This window comes from Heptranchias perlo, unplaced genomic scaffold (genome assembly GCF_035084215.1).
Source record: "Heptranchias perlo isolate sHepPer1 unplaced genomic scaffold, sHepPer1.hap1 HAP1_SCAFFOLD_54, whole genome shotgun sequence".
Lineage (NCBI taxonomy): Eukaryota > Metazoa > Chordata > Chondrichthyes > Hexanchiformes > Hexanchidae > Heptranchias > Heptranchias perlo.
In genome coordinates this window covers 3,557,355-3,579,734 of record NW_027139559.1, presented here as the reverse complement: position 1 = coordinate 3,579,734, position 22,380 = coordinate 3,557,355, and positions in this window count along the sequence as shown.

Here is a 22,380-nt window from a genome sequence, read left to right as displayed (position 1 = left end):
GATGGTTTCTGGGAATGTAAGTGTTTACCGGGTGCCCCTGAGAATGTGTTTACCAGATGGGACCTGGAAACTTAAGTGTTTACCGGAATGTGCCTGAGAATTTGAGTGTTTACGGGTGGTCCCTGGGAATTGTCATTTTTTTTTACCGAATGGTCCCTAGGAATGTAAATATTTACCGGACGGTCCCTAGGAATGTAAATATTTACCGGACGGTCTCTAGGAATGTAAATATTTACCGGACGGTCCCTAGGAATGTAAATATTTACCGGACGGTCTCTAGGAATGTAAATATTTACCGGACGGTCCCTAGGAATGTAAATATTTACCGGACGGTCTCTAGGAATGTAAGTGTTTACCGGACGGTCCCTAGCAATATAAGTGTTGACCGGGTGGTCCATGGGAATAGCAGTGTTTACCGGATGGCCGCTGGGAATGTAAGTGCTGACCGGATGGTGGCTGGGAATCTAAGTTTTTACTGGATGGTCCCTTGGATGTTAAGTGTTTGCTGGCTGGCCCCTCGGAATGTCAGTGTTTACCGATGGCCCCTTGGAATGTTCTTGTTTACCGGAAGGTCATGTGAATCGTAAATGTTTACCCTATGTCTTTTGGAAATGTAAGTAATGCACGGATGGTCCCTGGAAATGTAAATGTTTGTCGGATGGTCCCTGGGAAGGTTATTGTTTAAGGGATGGTCCCTTAGAATGTAAGAGTTTGCCGGCTGGTCCCTGGAAATTTAAATGTTTAACGGATCGTCCTTGGGAATAAAAGTGTTTCTGGGATGGTCCCGTAGAATTTAGGTGTTTGCCGGCTTGTCCCTCGGATCATAAGTGTTTATTGGATGGTCCCTGGAAATGTAATTATTTACCGTATGGTCTCTGGGAAGGGATGTGTTTACCGAATGGCCTCTGGGAAGGGATGTGTTTACCGAATGGTCTCTGGGAAGGGATGTGTTTACCGAATGGTCTCTGGGAAGGGATGTGTTTACCGAATGGTCTCTGGGAAGGGATGTGTTTACCGAATGGTCTCTGGGAAGGGATGTGTTTACCGAATGGTCTCTGGGAAGGGATGTGTTTACCGAATGGTCTCTGGGAAGGGATGTGTTGACCGAATGGTCTCTGGGAAGGAATGTGAATACCGAATGGTCTCTGGGAAGGGATGTGTTTACCGAATGGTCTCTGGGAAGGCATGTGTTGACCGAATGGTCTCTGGGAAGGAATGTGAATACCAAATGGTCTCTGGGAATTTAAGGGTTAACCGGATGATAAACGGGAATGCAATTATTTACTGGATGGTCGCTCGTAATCTAAATGTTTACAGGCTGGTCCTTGGGAATGACCGTTTTTATTATCGGATGGTTTCTGGTCCCTTGAAGTGTTTACCGGATGGTCCCTGGGATTTGAAGTGTTAACCAGATGCTCCCTGAGAATGTTAATGATTACCAGATGGTCCCTGAGAATTTAAGGGAATACCAGATGCTCCCTTGGAATATTAGTGATTATCGTATGGTCACTGGGAATGTAAGTGTTTACTGGATAGTCACTGGGAATGTAAGTTTATTGGATGGTACCTAGGAATATAAGAGTTTATCGGATGATCTCCGGGAATTGACGTGTTTACCGGAAAATCCCTGGGAATATGAGTGTTTATCGCATGCTCACTGTTAATGCAAGTGTTTACCGGATGGTGCGTGGGACGGTTCGTAATTACCGGATGGTCACTGGGAATGCAAGCCTTTACTGGATGATCCCTAGGTGTTTAATGGATGGCCCCTTGGAATGTTACAGTTTATCGGATAGTTCCTGGAAACTGACGTGTTTAACGGAAAATCCCTGGGAATAAAAATGTTTTATCACATGCTCGCTGCAAATGCAAGTGTTTATCGGGTGGTCTGCGGGAATTGTAATATTTGCTGGTTGGTCGCTGGGAATGGAAGTGTTTAACGTATCTCCCTGGGAATGTAAGTGTTTAACGGATTCTCCCTGGGAATGTAAGTGTTTAACGGATTCTCCCTGGGAATGTAAGTGTTTAACGGATTCTCCCTGGGAATGTAAGTGTTTACCGGATGATCACTGGGAATGTAAGTGTTTATCAGAGGGCCCCAGGGAATGTATGTGTTTACTGGATGGTCCCCGGGAATGTCAGTGTTGACTGGATTGTCTCTGGGAATGCAATTATTTACTGCATGATCTCTGAGAATGTAAGTGTCTACCGGACGATCCCTGGGATTGTATGTGTTTACTGGATGAACTCTGGGAATGTAAGTGTTTACTGGACAATCCCTGGGAATGTAAGTGTTTACTGGACAATCCCTGGGAATGTCAGTGTTTACTTGACGATCCCTGGGAATATAAGTGTTTACTAGACGAACTCTGGGAATGTAAGTGTTTGATGGACGAACTCTGGGATTGTACTCGTACTCGTTCCTTCGACAAGTCACCTTAGATTGTGCGCAGGCAGATTTTTTTAATGGCCTGGTTTAAATTTGAGACTCCCTCTCTCCAGATCATTGGTCACTCTGGGATGAAACCGGGGTAGAGTGGATTGGACACAATATTAAATAGAGTTGAGTTCTATTCAGAAAAACCTGCGTCTCAACCCGTTATTTAATGAATTTAACAATTACAGTGAAGGGATAATTCACCACATTTTTCAACTGGTCTCTGAATTTAGTCTGGGTCACTGCATAAATAAAAGTGTTTGTGCTACAACTAAGAAGTTGCAGCATAAATCCTGCTTCTTGTACAAATCTAGGAAGAGCTGAAAAAACACCAAGAACATAATACATACGGTTCCATACAGATTGCATCATAAGCATTGCCCATAACAGGATGAAATTCCCCGAGATAACAAACAGTAAAATGATGGATTTCCTTCGGCTCACCATCTCTGGGTCTCTCGCACTCTCCCCACTGTCGTGGCCCCGGAGTCTCCTGCGGGCTCTGTTTGCCACTAAAATGTTTTTGACGATTAAAGCATTGAGCAGCAGAATCAGAACAAACGGGACAAACGGGGTGAGAAGAAAATGAAGCAGTTCGATTGCTGTCCACAATTGTGAATCAGTAACTTCGGGCGTAACAGAGCAAAACCACGGGTCATTATCAAGTTTATATTTACCCGTATACATAAAGTACCAGGTGATGTCCTTTAAACAGCTCAGCACAGTCACTGTTCCTAGAACCATAGCCGCCGTTTTCTCGGTACAATATTTAGTTTTCAGCTTTTGGCAACAAATGGCCACAAATCGATCAAAGGTGAAAGTGACTGTGAACCAGACCGAACAGTCTGTGGCTGCATAAAGTAGGACGGCGTGGATATTACACACGGGAATGTACAATAGAAAAATAAATTGTTCGGAATAAACAATCGGAATCTGCCTGAATATCAGATCGATGATAACGATCAGTAGATCCGCCGCTGCCATCGACACCAGGTAGCGAGTGACACATTTGGAGAGACTGCACTTTCCCCGAGACAGGATCACAATCGTCACTAAGTTAACTGTAAGGAAGGCAAATTAACAGGGAAATTATCCAATAGGCTGAGAACAAAAAAGCAGTTTGAAGGAGTTCAGAGTGAAATCTGCAACTCATTCCTGACATTCAATAATAGAATCTAATTCCATTACCTTTGGAGCTGACGAGAGGGTTTATTGTTAACATAATCCGTGAACACAATAAATAAATGGGAATAAATACATGATGAAAGTAACAGGTGTAAGATCAATGAGAGATTAAATGACAGCTGCCTACAGCCCAGCAGATAAAAACACCACCCGAGGTCACGGGGACTGAAACACCAGAAATTCTCAAGAATCCTTCGTGTCCCGGGATCAGTCAACATTTGGAGCGGTGCGATTCGCTTCTGTGCCCTGTATTAGGGAAGTGGAAAATGCCACTTGGATTCCTGCTCCTGGTTAGATTATTAATGCGGTTTCATTATATTGAGATCTGAAATGAATGCAACAGTAAACTGCAGAAAATGCAACCTTGACATGCAATAATTACAAGTAATTGTATTTAAAATGCACTCATGTAAATTTTAAGATAATAAATACAAGTGCACTGCAGTTCTAAAGATAACTAGGCGTAAAAAGTGTTTTAAAGATTGATTTGTCTACATTTGTGTTGAAATACACAAATTGCAGCTCAGTGAAAGGAAGATTTTCCAAATAACATCACAATAACATCAGTAAGAATGGGCTGTGACTTCAAATAGTGTGATATCATTGACCATGTAATGTTCCATTAATTGCATTGATTATTGTCGAAATCAGACGAATTATCCAATAGGCAATGTGGTCGGTGATTGATTTTGTAAAGTATCCGAATATAATTGGGAGAGGTTTGTACTGGTACTTTTTTCACCATTGTTTGAAAATCGTGAATGGAAAAATAGACGGGGGGTTGTCAATTTTTTTCCTTATCCTCAGTACTTCAGTTCCCATCAGCTGTGATCGCTTATCCTAAAGTACAGAAGAAGACAATAGAGGGTCACTCTGGGACTCACTGAGAGATTCACTCAATTGTGCCAGACGGGCGTAGGTTTCAACTGTAATTTCAAAACAAAGATGAGAAATAAATATATAGCAATGTAACTGAATGAACATTTTGTGAGAATGTAAATTATACTTGTAATCATATTCTAACCGGCAGAAACCTTGACACTAATAAAGAACTGGAGATGTTAGGAAATGAGACACTGACTGTTCAAAATCATCAACGCATTTGGAAGTGTCAAAAAGGACAAACTGTTTCCTTGTCGGTCACCAGAGGACACAGATTTAAGGTGATCGGTAGAACAGCCAGAGGCGACTTGAGGAAACATTTTTTTTCACCCAGCGAGTTGTAATGATCTGTGATTCACTGCTTGAAAGGATGGCTGAAGGCAATTCAACAGTAACTTTCAAAAGGGTATCAGACAAACAATTGAAGGGAAAAAATACAGCGCTATGGGAAAGAGCAGGGGAATGGTACTATTTGGATAACTCTTTTGAAGAGCCAGCACAGGCACGATGGACAGAATGTCCTCCTCCGGTGATGTGCCTATTATGATACTATGACTGGAATTGAACAATTTGCGGATATTTTCAGACATTTAAAGGCGTGTTTGTGATGTGCCAGGATTTGCTCCTGTGACTCTGTGCAAGTTACCATGGAGAGCAGAAGGTGGAAAGTGTCCAAAACCAACAGCACATTCGTCTGATCTGTTAGAAACGTTCAGTGCAGATAGCAGACTGAAAGTTGTTCAAAAAATAGACTCGTCCAATATCATTGCTGAAGTTTGATACAGAATATTTGAATCTTGGTAACACGGTATCACGTGCAGTATCAATAGCCGACAGAAGCTGGATAGATTGGGAAATGACAAGGAGAGAAACACAGTTAAGCATAATTTTCAGAATTCACAACTGGATATAGAGATTTACCCGCCACACCAATAGCAGCAAAGATATGCCAGTATATTTATCAATCAATATGTTAACAAAGACACAAAAAATTAAAACACAGAATGGCATTAAAAACTGAATGTCCCAAGGTAAACAGCAAGAATAATATTACAGTTAAACATGGTTTATTGAATTAATAACTGGACGTAGAAACTTACGAGGAACACCAGCAGCAGCGAGGAGGGGATAGTAAATCTTCTGTATATCCTCAAATACTTTTATTATCCGAATTTGATGGAAAAAGTATTGAAGATCGAACCGCCAATCCATGATTTTAATTCTGTGAGAGTGGCTGATGGCTTTTTTGCTGAAAGCAATGAACTGACTGTATAAGATGACACGGTGAAGAGAGCTCTTTATTTAAAGCAGGGAGAAATCCCCAAGTCACATAATTAAGCGTCATTGCAACTGACATTAATCACAGTCATTTAACAAACAGACTTGTTGTCAGCATAACACTTTTGTACATTAGAACATAGCTTAACAGATAATCCACATTTTTAAATTGAAGGTAAGCGAATGCGAAATATTTCATCTGCCCATAAAATACCGAGGAGAAAACAGATAGAGCGGAGTTCCTCCTCCTGTATTGAGCTGAAGCGGAGGAACAAATACGAGATAATAACAGAGAAAAGCAAGGAATAACTGCAGAAAAAAGCTGGATCGCAGAACCTGGTTCTCTGTTTTATTCCATCCCAAGCCATCAGGGTACAAATTTCACGACAAATAACTTTTCCAAAACTAGCAGAATCTCATCAAGCACGGATCCCGGCGATGGAACGATGAGCTGCTCCCGACTCAGGCCTTAAACTAGAACAAGACAACAACAACGTGTTTCTAAAGAGTGACATTACCCAGCCAAACATATTATGGTGTTTACAGAGGGGATGGAAAAATAAAAGGAGCAAAGGATTGACACCAAGGAATCAAAGGGAAACGTATAAAATATTAACATATGAGATAAATACCCTGGAAACATCTGAACACTCAATGAAACCCATTCGAAACTTTTGCAGTCTCGCAGAATAAAACTGTAAACTTTAACAGTCTCATAGAAACACCCTGTAAATATGTATAAACTCACAGAACCATCAGATACAGATAAACACAATCAGAGAAACAACCTGTCAGTATTTGCAGAATCACACAACTATCATATAGACAGGGACAAACTCAAAGAAACAACCTGTAAATATGTATAAATTCACGCAGCTAACATTTAATTGTGAAGTGATGCATTTTGAAAGGGAGAATGAGGCGAGGCAATATAAATTAAGTGGGTGCAGGACTGGAGCGACCAGGGTGTGAACATATAGAAATCTTTATAGGTGGCAAGGCAAGGTTGAGGCCCTAGTCAAAAAGAAGACGGAGGCATATGACATGCACAGGCAGCTGGGATCAAGTGGATACCTTGAAGAGTATAAAGATTGCCGGAGTAGAGTGAAGAGAGAAATCAGGAGGGCAAAAAGGGGACATGAGATTGCTTTGGCAGATAAGGCAAAGGAGAATCCAAAGAGCTTCTACAAATACATAAAGGGCAAAAGAGTAACTAGGGAGAGAGTAGGGCCTCTTAAGGATCAACAAGGCCATCTATGTGCAGAACCACAAGAGATGGGTGAGATCCTAAATGAATATTTCACATCGGTATTTACGGTTGAGAAAGGCATGGATGTTAGGGAACTTGGGGAAATAAATAGTGATGTCTTGAGGAGTGTACATATTACAGAGAGGGAGGTGCTAGAAGTCTTAACGCGCATCAAGGTAGATAAATCTCCGGGACCTGATGAAATGTATCCCAGGACGTTATGGGAGGTTAGGGTGGAAATTACGCTTCCCCTAGCAGAGATATTTGAATAATCGACAGCTACAGGTGAGGTGCCTGAAGATTGGAGGGTAGCAAATGTTGTGCCTTTGTTTAAGAAGGGCGGCAGGGAAAAGCCTGGGGACTACAGACCGGTGAGCCGGACATCTGTATTGGGTAAGTTGTTAGAGGGTATTCTGAGAGACAGGATCTACGGGCATTTGGAGAGGCAGGGACTGATTAGGAACAGTCAGCATGGTTTTGTGAGTGGAAAATCATGTCTCACGAATTTGATTGAGTTTTTTGAAGGGGTAACCAAGAAGATAGATGAGGGCTATGCAGTAGACGTGGTCTACATGGACTTTTGCAAAGACTTTGACAAGGTACCGCATGGTAGGTTGTTACATAAGTTTAAATCTCACGGGATCCAAGGTGAGGTAGCCAATTGGATACAAAATTGGATTGACGATAGAGACAGAGGGTGGTTGTGTGGGGTTGTTTTTCGAACTGGAGGACCATGACCAGCGGTGTGCCTCAGGGATCGGTGCTGGGTCCGCTTTTATTTGTAATTTATATTGGTGATTTGGATGAGAATTTAGGAGGTATGGTTGGTAAGTTTGCCGATGACACCAAGGTTGGTGACATTGTGGACAGTGAAGAAGGTTATCTAGGATTGCAACGGGATGTTGATAAATTGGGCCAGTGGGCCAATGAATGGCAGATGGAGTTTAATTTCGATAAATGTGAGGTTATGCATTTTGGTAGATCGAATCGGGCCATGACCTACTCCGTTAATGGGAGGGCGTTGGAGACAGTTATTGAACAAAGAGATCTAGGAGTACAGGTTCATAGCTCCTTATAAAAACAGAAAAGCAGATTATTACCTGAATGGTGATAGATTGGGAAAAGGGGAGGTGCAACGAGACCTGGGTGTCCTTGCACACGATTCGCTGAAAGCGAGCATTCAGGTGCAGCAAGCAGTTAGGAAGTCAAATCGTATGTCGGCCTTCATTGCAAGAGGATTTGACTACAGGACCAGGGATGTCTTACTGCAGTCATACAGGGCCTTGGTGAGACCACATCTGCAGCATTGTGTGCAGTTTTGGTCTCCTTATCTGAGGAAGGATGTCCTTGCCATGGAGGAAGTGCAACGAAGCTTTACCAGACTGATTCCTGGGATGGCAGGATTGACGCGTGAGAGATTGGGTCGACTAAGCCTATATTCACTCGAGTTTAGAAGAATGAGAGGTGATCTCATCGAAACATATAAAATTCTAACAGGACCAGCCAGACTAGATGCAGGGAGATTGATCCCGGATGCTGGGGAGTCCAGAACCAGGGGTCACAGTCTCAGGATATGGAGTATGCCATTTAGAACCGAGATGAGGAGAAATTTCTTCACTCAGTCGGTGGTGAACCTGTGGAATTCTCTACCACAGGAGGCAGTGTAGGCCAATTCATTACATATATTCAAGAAGGAGATAGATATATTTATTAATCCTAAATGGAACAAGGGATATGGGGAAAACGCGGAAAAGGGTACTGAGTTAATTGATCTGCCATGATCATTTTGAATGGCGGCGCAAGCCCGAAGGGCCGAATGGCCTACCCTTGATCCTATTTCCTATGTTTCTATGTTTCTCGCTCATTATCTCTCTTTGTCGATATTTTTCTTTCCCACACACTCTTCCTCTGTCTCTCCATATCGTTCCCTGTGTGGTTATCTCTGTCTCTCTCTCTCTCTGTCTCCCCTCTTGTCTTTCTCTCTCTCACTGACTCCCCCTCTTCCCACTCTCTACTCTGTCTCTCGCTCCCTTTCTCGTTATCTCTCGCTATCTATCTCTCTCTCTCTCTCTCTCTCGCTCGTTGTCTCTCTATCTGCCTTTCTCTCACTCTCTCTCTTTGTTTTTGTTCATCATTACAGATTTGTTTCCTCTCTCTCTCTCCCTTTCTGCCTCTCTCTGTCTCTCTCTATCTCTCTGCCTCACCCTTTCTCAATCTCTTTCTACAACTCCTTCTCTCTCTCTCTCTGTCTCTCTCACTCCGTCTCTCTCTATGTCCTTGAACTCTGTCTCTCTCTACGTCTCTGACCCTCCATAAGACTCTGTCTCTATCTCTTTCTCTCTCTCTCTCTCTCCCTCTCTCTGTCTCCCCCTCTCTCTCACTATTTTTCTCACTCTCTGTCTCTGTCACTCTTTGCGTGTGTGCCCTTCTCTCTCTGTCTGTCTTTCCTCTCTCGTTCTCTCCCTGTACGGCCTCTCTCTCACTGTCTGTCTATCTGTCACTCTATCTGTATCTCTCCCTCTCCATCTTTGTATCTGTCTCCAAATCTATCTCTATCTCTGACTCTCTGTCTATATCTCTGTCTCTCTGACTCCATGTGTGCGTGTGTGTTTGTCTTTCCCTTTCTGTATCTTCCTCACCCTCGATCTGCCTCTCTCACCCCCTCTCTGTCTCTCATTATCTCTCTCTCTTTCTCTCTCTGTCTCTATCCCCCTCTCTGTCTCTCTGTCGGGTTTTCTCTTTCCGTCTCTATCTATCTCTCCCTCTCTGTCTCTCTCTCCGTATCTCTCTCTCTCTTTCGCTCTGTCTCTGTCTCTCTCCCTCCATCTGTCTTTCTCTCTCCCCATCTCGCCCCCTCTCACTCGATCACTCCTGGTCAGCAGTGCCCCCTGGTGGAAAGTGCGGTAGGTGCTAACACCGAGTCTCCTTTCTGAGACACAAGTTCAGGCTCTTGGGGTGAAGGGCCAAGAAGGCATCCTATCTTTGTGGAGGCCGTCCCTCAGCGACAGTCAGTACCTGCAGGGGGTGGGTGGAGGGAGACAGGAAAGTTCAATATTAAGTGAATCACTGATGTTACCAAAGTTATTATTAAATGTGGACGATCAAATTTGGCTGCATTTCATCGGACAGTGAGATCTGGGGGTATATGTGCACAGATCATTGAAGATGACAGGGCAGGTTGAGAAATCGGTTAAGAAATCATACAGGATCCTGCGCTTTATAAATAGAAGCATAGAGTTCAAAAGCAAGGAGGATATGATGAAACTTTATAAAACACTGGTTCGGCCACAACTGGAGGATTGTCTTCAGTTCTGGGCATCGCACTTTAGGAAATATGTGACGGCCTTAGAGAGGGTACAGAAGAGATTTGCTAGAGTGATTCCAGGGATGACGGATTCGGATACATGCATAGAATGGAGAAACTGGGGTTGTTCTCCTCAGAGTAGAGAATATTGAGAGGAGATTTGATAGAGGTGTTCAAAATCATGAAGGGTCTGAACAGATTAGATAGAGATTAACTTGCCATTGGCGCGCGGGGGTGGGGGGGGGTCATGAACCAGGGGACATAGATTGAAGGTGATTGTCAAAAAAAAATAAGGACGACATGAGAAAAAACTTTTTTACACAGTGAGTGGTGGTGAACAGGAATGATCACCCTCCTGAGGGGGTGGTGGAGGCAGATTCAATCGTGGCCTTCAAAAGGGAATTAGATAAGTACTTGAAGGGAAAACAAAACGGGGCTATGGGGATAGAGCGGGGGAGTAGGACGAGCTGGATTGCTCTTGCAGAGAGCTGGCACGGACTCGACGGGCCGACGAGTTTCCTTCCGCGCTGTAACCATTCTATGAATCTATGATTCCAACAGTCCTCTGCGGTGAGCGAGAATGTTTTAGGCAAAGGTACCATCTTCTGGTAGCAGGGAGTTTTACGCCTCACCGTTCGTTGAATCTTTTAGCGCAGGTGGAGGCCATTCAGCCCATCATGGCGATGTCGGCTCTCCAATTCGTCCCACTCCCCTGCTCTTTCACAACAGCCCTGCAAGTTTTTGCCCTTCCAGTGTTTATCCAATTCCCTTTTTGAAAGTCACAATTGAATCTGCTTCCTCCACCCTTTCGTACAGTGCATTCCAGATCATAACAGCTCGCTTCGGAAACGGAATTTCTCCCCATCATCCCTCTCTGGTTCTTTGGCCAATTATCTTTAATCTGTTTCCTCTGCTCACCGACCATCCTGCCAGTGGAAACAATTTCTTCTTCAAAACTCCTCGTAAAAATCAACTCCGGTCGAGGAACAGGTTGGTGCGTGTTCAGAACCAGATATCAGAAGGGGGATTCGAACCTGCGCCTCGAGGAGAGACTGCGACCTGAGCGCAGCGCCTGAGATCGCTCAGCCGTCCTGACTCCAAACCACTTACGCTGCTGACACTGGTTTTCCCGCAGTGGGCCAATGATAATTTCATTCTGTTTCTCGGTAAATCTTGGTGGGAGAGCGAGTGACCAGGGTCCAAGCTTCCCGGATTTTCTTGTGCCTGATCTCGGTGTATGTGGAGGTTTGGTCGCGCCATGATATATTTTTATCCTGGGGAGGAGCAGTAACGCGCGGGCTCAGACTGGATTCGATGCTTTCCGTCGGCAGCGGGTGATGACATCAGCGAGGCCGGACAGGCGGTCTGAATATTGCACCTATCGCGGCCTCACTCACTCCGGGAGCTGGGGAACAGCGAGAAACTGATGGGTTTGTTGCTGCATTCGAAATGCGGCTTGGAACTGTTGTTATTTACGGAGGCAGCGCTGCGGGATCCTTTAATGATCGCTCAGAAATCCACAGAATCCTGTTGGAATCTGAATAAAATTAAGAGAGCGACATTCATTGTGGAAACAAGGAAAGAGTCTGGTGTCGCTCACTGCAGAAATCTCCTTGTCACAGTGAGCCAGCTCTCCTGCAACCAGTAAATCCTCCCTTCGGACCTTGTCTGTCATGAAGAATTCTGATTTCCGTGAAGCCAATCTCGGTTCTTTAAAGCAAAATACTGCGGTTTCTGCAAATCTAAAATTAAAGTGAAAATTCGTCAAGACTTTTGACGAAAGGTCTTCGACCTGAAACGTTAACTCAGTTTCTTTCTCCAAAGATGCTACCTCACTTCCTGAACTTTTCCGTATAAAGGAAGCCTCAAAACAAGGCGAGGAAGAGTGCAGAGAGTTAATCAATAAGTATTTAATTCATCGGTTAGTGTTCTACTGTCAGATAAACAGTGAAACTTGGAAGTGTAGTAAACAGTGAGGAGTAAAGTGATAAACATCAAGAGGATATAGACAGGCTGGTGGAATAGGCGGACACGTGGCAGATGAAATTTAACGCAAAAAAATGCGAAGTCATGCTTTTCGGTATGAAGAACGAGGAGAGGCAATAAAATTAGAGGGCATAATTCTAAAAGCGGCACAGGAACAGAGAGATCTGGGGGTTTATGTGCACAAATCATTGAAGGGGGCAGGGAGGAGGAGAAAGCGGTTTAAACAGCACACGGAATTTTCAATGGATCCCCAGCCTCAACAGCTTTTGGGGGCGAGAGTTCCACATTTACACTGCCCTTTGTGTGAAGAAGTTCTGTCTGACTTCACCCCTGAACGGCCCGGCTCTAATTTTAATGTTATTCCCGTTGTTCTGCACTCCCCCACCAGAGGAAACAATTTCTCTCTATCATCAGAAACGCTTAAAATTAAATCTTCCATTAGAATTAGAAGCTTCGATTCTCAAGGGAATGACAGCCATTTAAATAAATTCTCGGATCTACTCATTTTTGGTCCAAAATGGATGACCTCACATTTAACTGGTTTGAAGTCCATCTGCCACGGTTTTGCCTACTCCCTGAATCTACAAATGTCTCTTTGTAATGTTCTGCTCCCGTGTACACGACTTGCTATGCCATCAATCCTTGTGTCATTTGCAAACTTGGATAAATGGCTCTCTATTGTGTTATGCATGTCAATAATAAATATACTGAATAGTTGATGCCCCAGTGCAGATCCTTGTGGGTTCAGGTGTTGGGGAAGGGGACCAGGGTGTGGGGAACTGCATCAAGGGTGGGAAGTGGATGGTAGGGATTCAGAGGGTGGGAAAGTGGTTCAAGGGTTTGGGAAGGGATTAGGGATTAATGGGCGAGGGAAGGGGTTTATTGAGTCGGAAGGTGTTCAGGTGGAGGAGAAGTGGTCGAGAGTATTGGAAATGCTTCATTGGTTGGGGCAGGGTTTCAGAGGGAGGGAAGGGGTTCAGGGAGTGGGAAGGGGTTCATGGAGTGGGAAGAGGTTCGGGGATGGTGAGGAGTTGGGGAAGATGCTCAGGTGGTTGGAATCATACCAGCGGGTACAAAGGGGTTCAGGGGATGGGAAGGGGTTTAGGGGAGGGGAAGCGGTTGAGTGTATCAAGAATTCGTTCATGGGGTTGAAAAGGGGTTCATGGAATGGGAAGGGGCTAATTGTGAGTATAAGGAATTCAAAGTGTGGGAAGAGCTTCAGGGGATGGGAAGCTGTTGAGGGAAATCGTTCAGTGTTTGGGGAAGGGCTTGAGGGAGTGGGAAGGAGTTTATGGGGTGGGCAATGTGTTCAGGTGGTTGGAAGGAGCCGACGGGCGATCCTGGTTGCCTCCCGGGGTTTGAATCCCAACTCCAGCTCCTTTCGGTGCCTGTCCCCGTTTGAGGGCGGCGGTTTCGCGGATTTCAGGAGCTGGTTGGACCGATGCAACGATGACGACCCCGCCTTCCCACAATGCAGCGCGGCCGAGACGAGCCCCGATCGAACCACAGCTCGGGCCGCTTTGCACTCTGGGAGATGGCTTCACTTGACCAGGTGAATCCTCAACCGGTCACTCGGTTGCGGGGCAGCAGGCGGAGCCCAGCTGGGCCCGGCGGCGGACACGTTGATTTGGCATCGAAGTGGCGAGGTCACTTCTGGGTAAGGACAAAATGTCGGATGCGGAGCGGGCTGGTCAGCAGCTTTGCAGTCGGCCATGTGAGTCGTCAGTGTCTTACGCGGTGAGGTCACTTCCTGTGACACGCACCGAGGCCAGAGTCCCTGTCCCCTCCTCCAGTCTGCAAGCCTCCATTGTGCGCAATGTCTGGGGGTCGCTTTGCTTCTCTCACAGGAGGGGATTAAGAATAAAGTTAAAGAGTTTCCAAAGGATTTAAAAGGAGACTAATGTTATAAAGGGGTTAAAAAGAGGGTTGAAAGGCGTTAAATAAGTTACTGGTTGAAAGGGTAGTAAAGAGGTTAAAAAGAGGTCAAAATAAGTTAAACGGGGGTTAAAGTTTAAAAGGGGATTGGTGATAAAATGTTGGTTTAAGAGGTGAAAAGTTTTAAAAACGATCGTAATAAGCGGTGTATCAGGTTAAATAGTTAAAAGGAGGTTAATGAGGTTTCAAAAGGGTTTTAAAAGGTTTGAGGAGAGAGACTGGAAGCTCGTTGAGAAAGAGATGGGTTTCAAAAGGAACCGCAGTGGGAGAGTTTGGAGAAAAACCAAAAAATGGTTTAAAAAGGGGGCAAAATGGCTTCAATAGTGGGGTTTAAAAATGAGGTTTAAAACGAATAAAAAGGGGTTTAATGACGTTGCGAATGACAATTTGAAGTGGATTTAAAAATGGGGATAAAACTGGTATAAAAAGGAGGTAATAGAAGGAGGTTTAAAAAGAGACTTCACGGGGGCCTGTTGAACCGGGTCTTATTTGCGATTCTAGATTAATTCTGGACCAGTGTGCGATGCTCATTTTCTCTCGTACTTTGTCTGAGATTGTGTCACACCTTTTCTCTGTTTCTGTTTAATTCTCTCCCCCTCTCTCTCTTCGACCCTCTCTAATCTGTCCCGCTCTATTTCTCACCACTTCTTTCACTGTGTGTCTCTCTCTCTCCCTCTGACTTTGGTTCGCTCTTTCCCCTGACTCTTTGCCGAGGTGAGATTGTCCTCGCCTGGTCCATTCCCATCTATCCAGATGTGGTCAGAGAATCAACTGCAATGGCTTCTCTTCCCCCTCCTGCACCTTTACCTCTGGAACCCCCCAATGATCTCTCCTTGGCCCCCGCCTATTTCTCCTCTACATGCTGCCCCTCGCCGACATCATCCGAAAACACAACGTCAGGTTCCAGACGGCCTGTGGCGATCCAGCTCTCGTAGGGATGTCGCTTTTTGATTCTTCGATGTCGGCTGTTCCTCTCATTGTGAAGTAGACTTCACCCAGCGCTGGATTGTTCACACTCCAATATTGAACGGGAGCTCGGATTACACCGTCGTGAGACAGGTTAGATTTAAACTACTGATGACGTGCTGTTGCAATTGCAATCCCGCTCAGTCCGGGAGGAACCAGTTCAGGCTGCTGACGAGACCCAGCTCCACATCCCCACCACCTCTCCCGACCCCTCCACTGCCTCTGATTTGTCACGCTGCTTCTCCTTCATCTAGTATTAGTTGAACAGAAATTTCCTCCGATTAAACGTCAGGAATACCGAAGCCATTGTCTTCCGTCCCTGTCACTAACTCCATTCCCTGGACACTGACTCCATCCCTCTCCCTGGCCAATGTGTGAGGCTGAATCAAACCGTTCACAACCTTAGCGCCCAATTTGACTCTGAGATGAACTTCTGACCCCATATCCTCTCCATCACCAAGACCGCCTTCTTCCGCCTCTGTAACATCGCCCATCTCCACCCCTGTCTCAGCTCACCTGCTGCTGAAACCCTCATCCATGCCTTTGTTACCTCCAGACTCAACTACTTCAATGCTCTCCCGGCCGGCCTCCGACCTTGTACCCTCTGCCAACTTAAGCTCATCCAAAACTCTGCTGCCAGAATTCTCACTCGAATCAAGTCCTGTGCTCCCATCAGCCCTCTGTGTTCGCTGATCTGCATTGGCTCCCGGTCCAGCAAAGCCTCGATTTTAAAATTTTCATCTTTGTCTTCAAATCCATTTACAGCCTCGCCCCACCTTATCTCTGTAACCTCCACCAGCCCGACAACACTTCGAGATCGCTGCGCCCCTCCAATTCTGGTCTCTTGCCTTTCACCGCTTTTCATCCCCCCACCATTGTTCGGCCATGCCTTCAGCTGCCTGACCTCTGAAGCGCCCTCGCAAAACCTGTCTGCCTCTCAATCTTCCTTTCCCACTGTAAAACGCTCCTTAAAACCTACCTCTTTACCGATGCTTTTGGTCACTTCTCTTAATATTTCCTTAGGCGGCTCGGTGTCAAATGTTCTTCGATAATCGCTCCTGTGAAACGCCCCGGGACGTTTCACTCCGTTAAAGGCGCTGTATCAATGGGAGTTATTGTTGTTAATATTCACCTCTGTCCCTGTCAGGGTGTTAATATTCCTGAGATCAGTGGGAGTGTTTTACAGTTTACAGGGTGTCTCTGGCGGTGGGCTATGAAGCACAGAGTGTCTCAGTGAGAGTGTTAATATTAACCTCTGTAATCTATCGGTGTGTTAATATTCATGTGTCATTGGGAGTATGTTATTGTTTACAGGAAGTCTCTGGCAGTGTTGTAGTTGGTACAGGGTGTCTGTTCATCAACGGTAATATTTACTGGATGCTTCTGTCAGTGCGTTATCACATCCTGGGGGTCGCTGGGAGTGATTCGTTGCTGACAGGAAGTGCCTGGCAATGTATTAGTATGGAAAGTTGCCGGTATTTTATTGCTTGCTGCGTGTATCTGTGAGACTTGTTAATGTTTACAGAGTTTTTCCTTGAATCTGTTAATGTTTACACTGTTTCTGACAGTCTGTTAATGTTTACAGTGTATTTGAGTGAGTCTGTTCAATCTTACAGTGTTTGTGTGAATATATTAATATTACAATTTCTTTCTGTGAGTATGTTATTATTTACAAACTGTTTCTGTGAATCTGTTAATGTTTACAGTTTGTTTCTGTGAGACAGTTAATGTTTCCAGGAAGTTTCCGTGAGTGTGTTAATATTTACAGGGTGTTTCTGTGAATGTTAATGTTTACAGGTGGTTTCTGTGACTGTTAATTTTTACAGGGTGTTTCTGTGTGACGGTTATTATTTAGCGGGTCATTCTGTACGACTGAAAATGTTTACATCGTGTTTCATTGAGCCTGTTAATGTTGAACGGGTGTTTCTTAACTGTGTAAATGTTCACTTTTTCTCCATTTAAGTTTGCAAATATTCAAAGGAGTCTTCCGTCATGTTACTGAACATTTAATTGATAATTTCTTTCAATAATTTAAAACATCTTCCAACGATTGGCCGGACCCACAATGTCTCGACAGGAAGCCGTAGTGAAATTCCCGGCCCCATTCAAGAGCCACCGCAGGGACCTCAGAGGTTGTGACGTTCCCCAAACCTCCATTCAATTTGGGAACCGATGATCGCATTTTGGACTGGTTCAGTGTCATAGCCGTTTGACCCCAATATCTCGACATCACAGACCCCGGGGGCGGAGCGGGTCGAACAGAATATGAAAGAGGATTGAGTTCTGATGCTGGGAATTCTTCTTTTCTTCTCATCATTTAATGATTTTAACAATTAGAGTAAAGGGATATTTTAGCATATTCTTCAACTGCTCTCTGAATTTAGTCTGGGTCACAGCATAAATACAAGTGTTTGTGCAGCAACTCAGGAGCTGGAGCATGAATCCGAGTTCCATGAGAGTGACAGGCGGAAGTACAGTAGGATCTGTGAAACCCAACACCCGCATCCATATAGAATACAACATAAACATCGCCCATAACAGCATGAAATTCCCCGAGATGACGAACAGTAAAATAATGGACTTCCTTCGACTCGTAATTTCTGGGTCACTGGGTCTCTCTTCACTGCTGTGGTCCCGGAGTCTCCTGCGGGCTCTGTTGGCCACTACAATGTGTCTGACGATTAAAACATTGAGCAGCAGAATCAGAACAAATGCGACCCCCGGGGTTAGAATATAATGAAGGAGTTCGATTGCTCCCCACACCTGTGATGCACTAATATGACTGTCTACAGCACAAAACCAGGGAATGTTGCCAAGATTATACCCACTCGATAACATAAAGTACCAGGTGATGTTCTTTAAACAGCTCAGCACAGTCACTGTTCCCAGAATCACAGCCGCCGTTTTCTCGGTGCATTATTTAGTTTTCAGTTTCTGGCAACAAATGGCCACAAATCTATCGAAGGTGAAAGTGACGGTGAACCAGACAGAACAGTCTGTCGCTGCATAAAGCAGGACGGCCTGGATATTACACACGCGGATGTCGTACAGGAAAACAAAATGTTCGAAATATGCAATCGGAATCTGTCTCAGTATCAGATCGATGATAACGACCAATAGATCCGCCGCTGCCATGGCCACCAGGTAGTGAGTGACACATTTGGAGAGACCGCACGTTCCTCGGGACAGGATCACAATCGTCACTAAGTTAACTGTAAGGGAGGGAAATAAACAGGGAAATTATACATCAGGATCGGAGCAAAAACAACAGTTTGATGGAGTTCGTGGTGAAATTTGCTCCTTTGCTACTGCATCCAGTGATGGACCTGATTATTATACTTGTGATACGGCTTTCTACTGGAGACAGAGTTTAAATATAATAATAGTGATTGGACTGGGAAATAGAGAAACAAACAGAGATTTCTGCTGGAATCAGGAGTGGATTGAGAAGTAAAAAAAAGAATGGAATTTAATTACACTTGAACGATGATAGGTTTCCTTTGAAACAGATCCCCCTGTAAATATTGATAGAGCCTTTGATCCAAGTGTAAGTATTAATACAATCTGTGGTTCCAAAGTAAATATTGTCATAATCTGTGGACCCACATCGTACCGTCCCTTTAACTCTTGTCGATATGGCCACAGATTCTCGGCGCCCCAAAAATATTCGGGAAGTCCATTGATCCAACTTTCAATATTCCAACAGTCTCCGGATCCCGTGTTGATATGGTATAGTCCCTGAAGCCCCCGGAACAATTGGTACAGTCACTAAATGCCCCATTAATGTTGATCTTTTCATTCAGTCTCCAGACCGTGTCAGTCTGGACAAGGTTCGGTGGACACTGTCAATATATCATACAGCAAAAGAATCATAGAGAGGACAAGGAGGAATCTCGGCCCACCGTACCCGTGCTGGCACTTTGAAAGAGTTATCCAGTTAGTCCCACTCCCCTGCCCTTTCCCTATGGACCTGAAAATGTTTCCTTTTCAAGTATCTGTCCAAATACCTTTTGAAAGCTACTGTTAAATCTTCTTCCACCACCTTTCAGACAATACATTCCAGATCATAACAACTCGCTGCATGAAAAAAAAATCTCCTCATCTCCCCCTGCTTCATTTCCCAATGATCTTTAATCCGTTACTTTGGTTACCGACCCTCCTGCCAGTGGAAACAGTTTCTACTTGTTTACTCTATCAAAACTCCTCATTAATTTGAACACCTTTATTAAATCTCCCCATGGCTTTTTCTGCTCGAAGTGAACAATCCCAGCTTCTCTAGTCTCTCCACATAATGAAACCCTTTATCCCTGCAACCATTTTAGCAAATGGCCTCTGCACTCTTTCTTTGACGAACTTTCTAAAGTATGGTTACCAGAATTGGACGCAATACTCCAGCTGAGGCCGAACGAAACAGTGCCAGAGCGTGTACATATTCAGGCAGACGCCAGAATGCGTCAGTGATTACATGCATGGGTGAGTCAATATTTACAGGGTTACCAGTGTGCGTGCCCATTCAGGAAACCCCGAGTGCGTTGGTAAGTACAGGTTATATAACAATAAGTCAATGCGAATCTGGAACAAAGGACCAGGAGTGGGCCATTGAGCCGCTCGAGTCTGTTTACCATCCAATAAGATCATGGCTGATTGACATCTCAACTCCTTTTACCGCCCTTTTGATCCATATAATTTGTTAATAAACACAAAACTATCGATTTCAGACTCGAAAATGTGAATTGACCCAATACACACAGCCGTTTGGGGAAGAGTGTTCAAGGTTTCCACTACCCGTTGGGTCAAAAATTTCCTCCTGATTTCGCTCCGAAATGGAATAATTTGCCCTCTACTTTTGGATTCCACCAGAATTGAAAACATTTGTCGGTATCTACCCGATTCAATCCATTTATGACTTTAAACACGTCGATTAGATAACTTCTCAGATTTTAAACTAACGGGAATACAAAAAAAGTTTATGCATCCCACAAGTACCGACACGCACAAAGGAACATCCAGTAAAGAGTGAGAATAACTTTAGAATAACTTATAATTACTGACACACAAATAGAAAGATCCAGCAAATACTGACACTAATTTAAAAACATCCTGTAAATACTGACACTCAACCAGGAACATCCTGTAAATACTGACACGCAACCAGGAACAACCTGTAAATACTGACACGCAACCAGGAACAACCTGTAAATACTGACACGCAACCAGGAACAACCTGTAAATACTGACACTCAACCAGTAACATCCTGTAAATACTGACACTCAACCAGGAACAACCTGTAAATACTGGCACTCAACCAGGAACATTCTGTAAATACTGACACTAACCTTGGATCAGCCTGCAAATACTTACACTCACTCAGGAACATCCTGAAAAAACTGTGTTCACCCAGGAAGATCCTCTAAATACTGACATTCACTCAGGAACAATCTATAAATACTGACACTCACCTAGTAACATCCTGTAATTACTGACACTCACCTAGTAACATCCTGTAATTACTGACACTCACCAAGGAACATCGTCGAAATACTGACACTCACCTAGGAACAATCTATAAACACTGACACTCACCAAGTAACATCCTGTAAATACTGACAGTCGAACAGGAAATTCCTGCAAATACTGACACACAAATAGGAATATTCTGTAAATACTGACACTCACCCAGGAACATTCTGTAAATACTGACACTCACCCAGGACCCTGCTGTAAATACAAACAGTCAACGAGGAACATTCTTTAAATAATGTGACTCACCTAGGAACATCCTGTAAATACTGACACTCACCCAGGAACATCCTGTAAATACTGACACTCACCCAGGACCATGCTTTAAATACAAACACTCAGCAAGGAACATTCTGTCAATTGTGACACACAATCAGGAACATCCTGCAAATGCTAACAGACTCTCGGGAACATCCTGTAAATACTGACGCAATCAGGAACATCATGGAAATACTGACATTCACTCAGCAACATCCTGTAAATACTGAAAATCAGTGAGGAATATTCTTTCAAAACTGACACTCATTCAAGAATAACCTGCAAATACTGACACTTACTCTGGAACATCGTGTAAATACTGAAACTCACTCGGGAACATCCTGTGAAAACTGACACATATTCAAGAACATCTTGTAAATATTGACACTCACCCAGGAACGAAATGTAAATACTGACACTCATCCAGGATCGTTCCGTACATACTGACAATCACTCGGGAACATCGTGTAAATACTGAGACCTACCAAGGAACATCGTATAAAGAAGGAATCTCGCCGAGGAGCATCCTGTAAATACTGACACTAATTCAGCAACAGCCTGTAAATACTGACACTCATTTAGGATCATCCTGTAAATACTGACACACAAGCGGGATCTTCCTGAAAACACTGACACACACTCAGGAACATCCTGTAATTCCGGACACACACTCAGGACTTCCCTGTAAATACTGACAATCACTCAGTGACATCGTGTAAATAAAGACACTGATTCAGGAACATCCTCCAAATACTGACACTCACTCAGAAAAATCCTGTAAAAACTGACACATATTCAGGAACATCCTGTAAATACTGACACTCACTCAGGAACATGCTGTAAAAACTGACATTCACTCAGCAACATCCTATAAATACTGACACTCACACAAGAATATTCTGTAAATACTGACACTCACTCAAGAACTTCCTGTGAATAATGACACACGCCCAGGAACATTCTGTAAATATTTACACTCACCTGGTACATCCTGTAAATACTGACACTCACCTGGGAACATCCTGTAAATCCTGACACTCAAACAGGAACATTCTTGAAATACTGACACTCACCCAGGAACATCCTGTAAATACTGACACTCACACAGGAACATCCTGTAAATACTGACACTCACCCAGGAACATCCTGTAAATACTGACACTCACCAAGGAACAGCTTGCAGATACTTACGCTCACTAAGGAACATCCTGAAAAAACTGACATGCACTGAGGAACAACCTGTCAATACTGACACTCAAACAGGAACATCCTGTAAATACTGACACGCAACCAGGAACAACCTGTAAATACTGACACTCAAACAGGAACATCCTGTAAATACTGACACTCAAACAGGAACATCCTGTAAATACTGACAC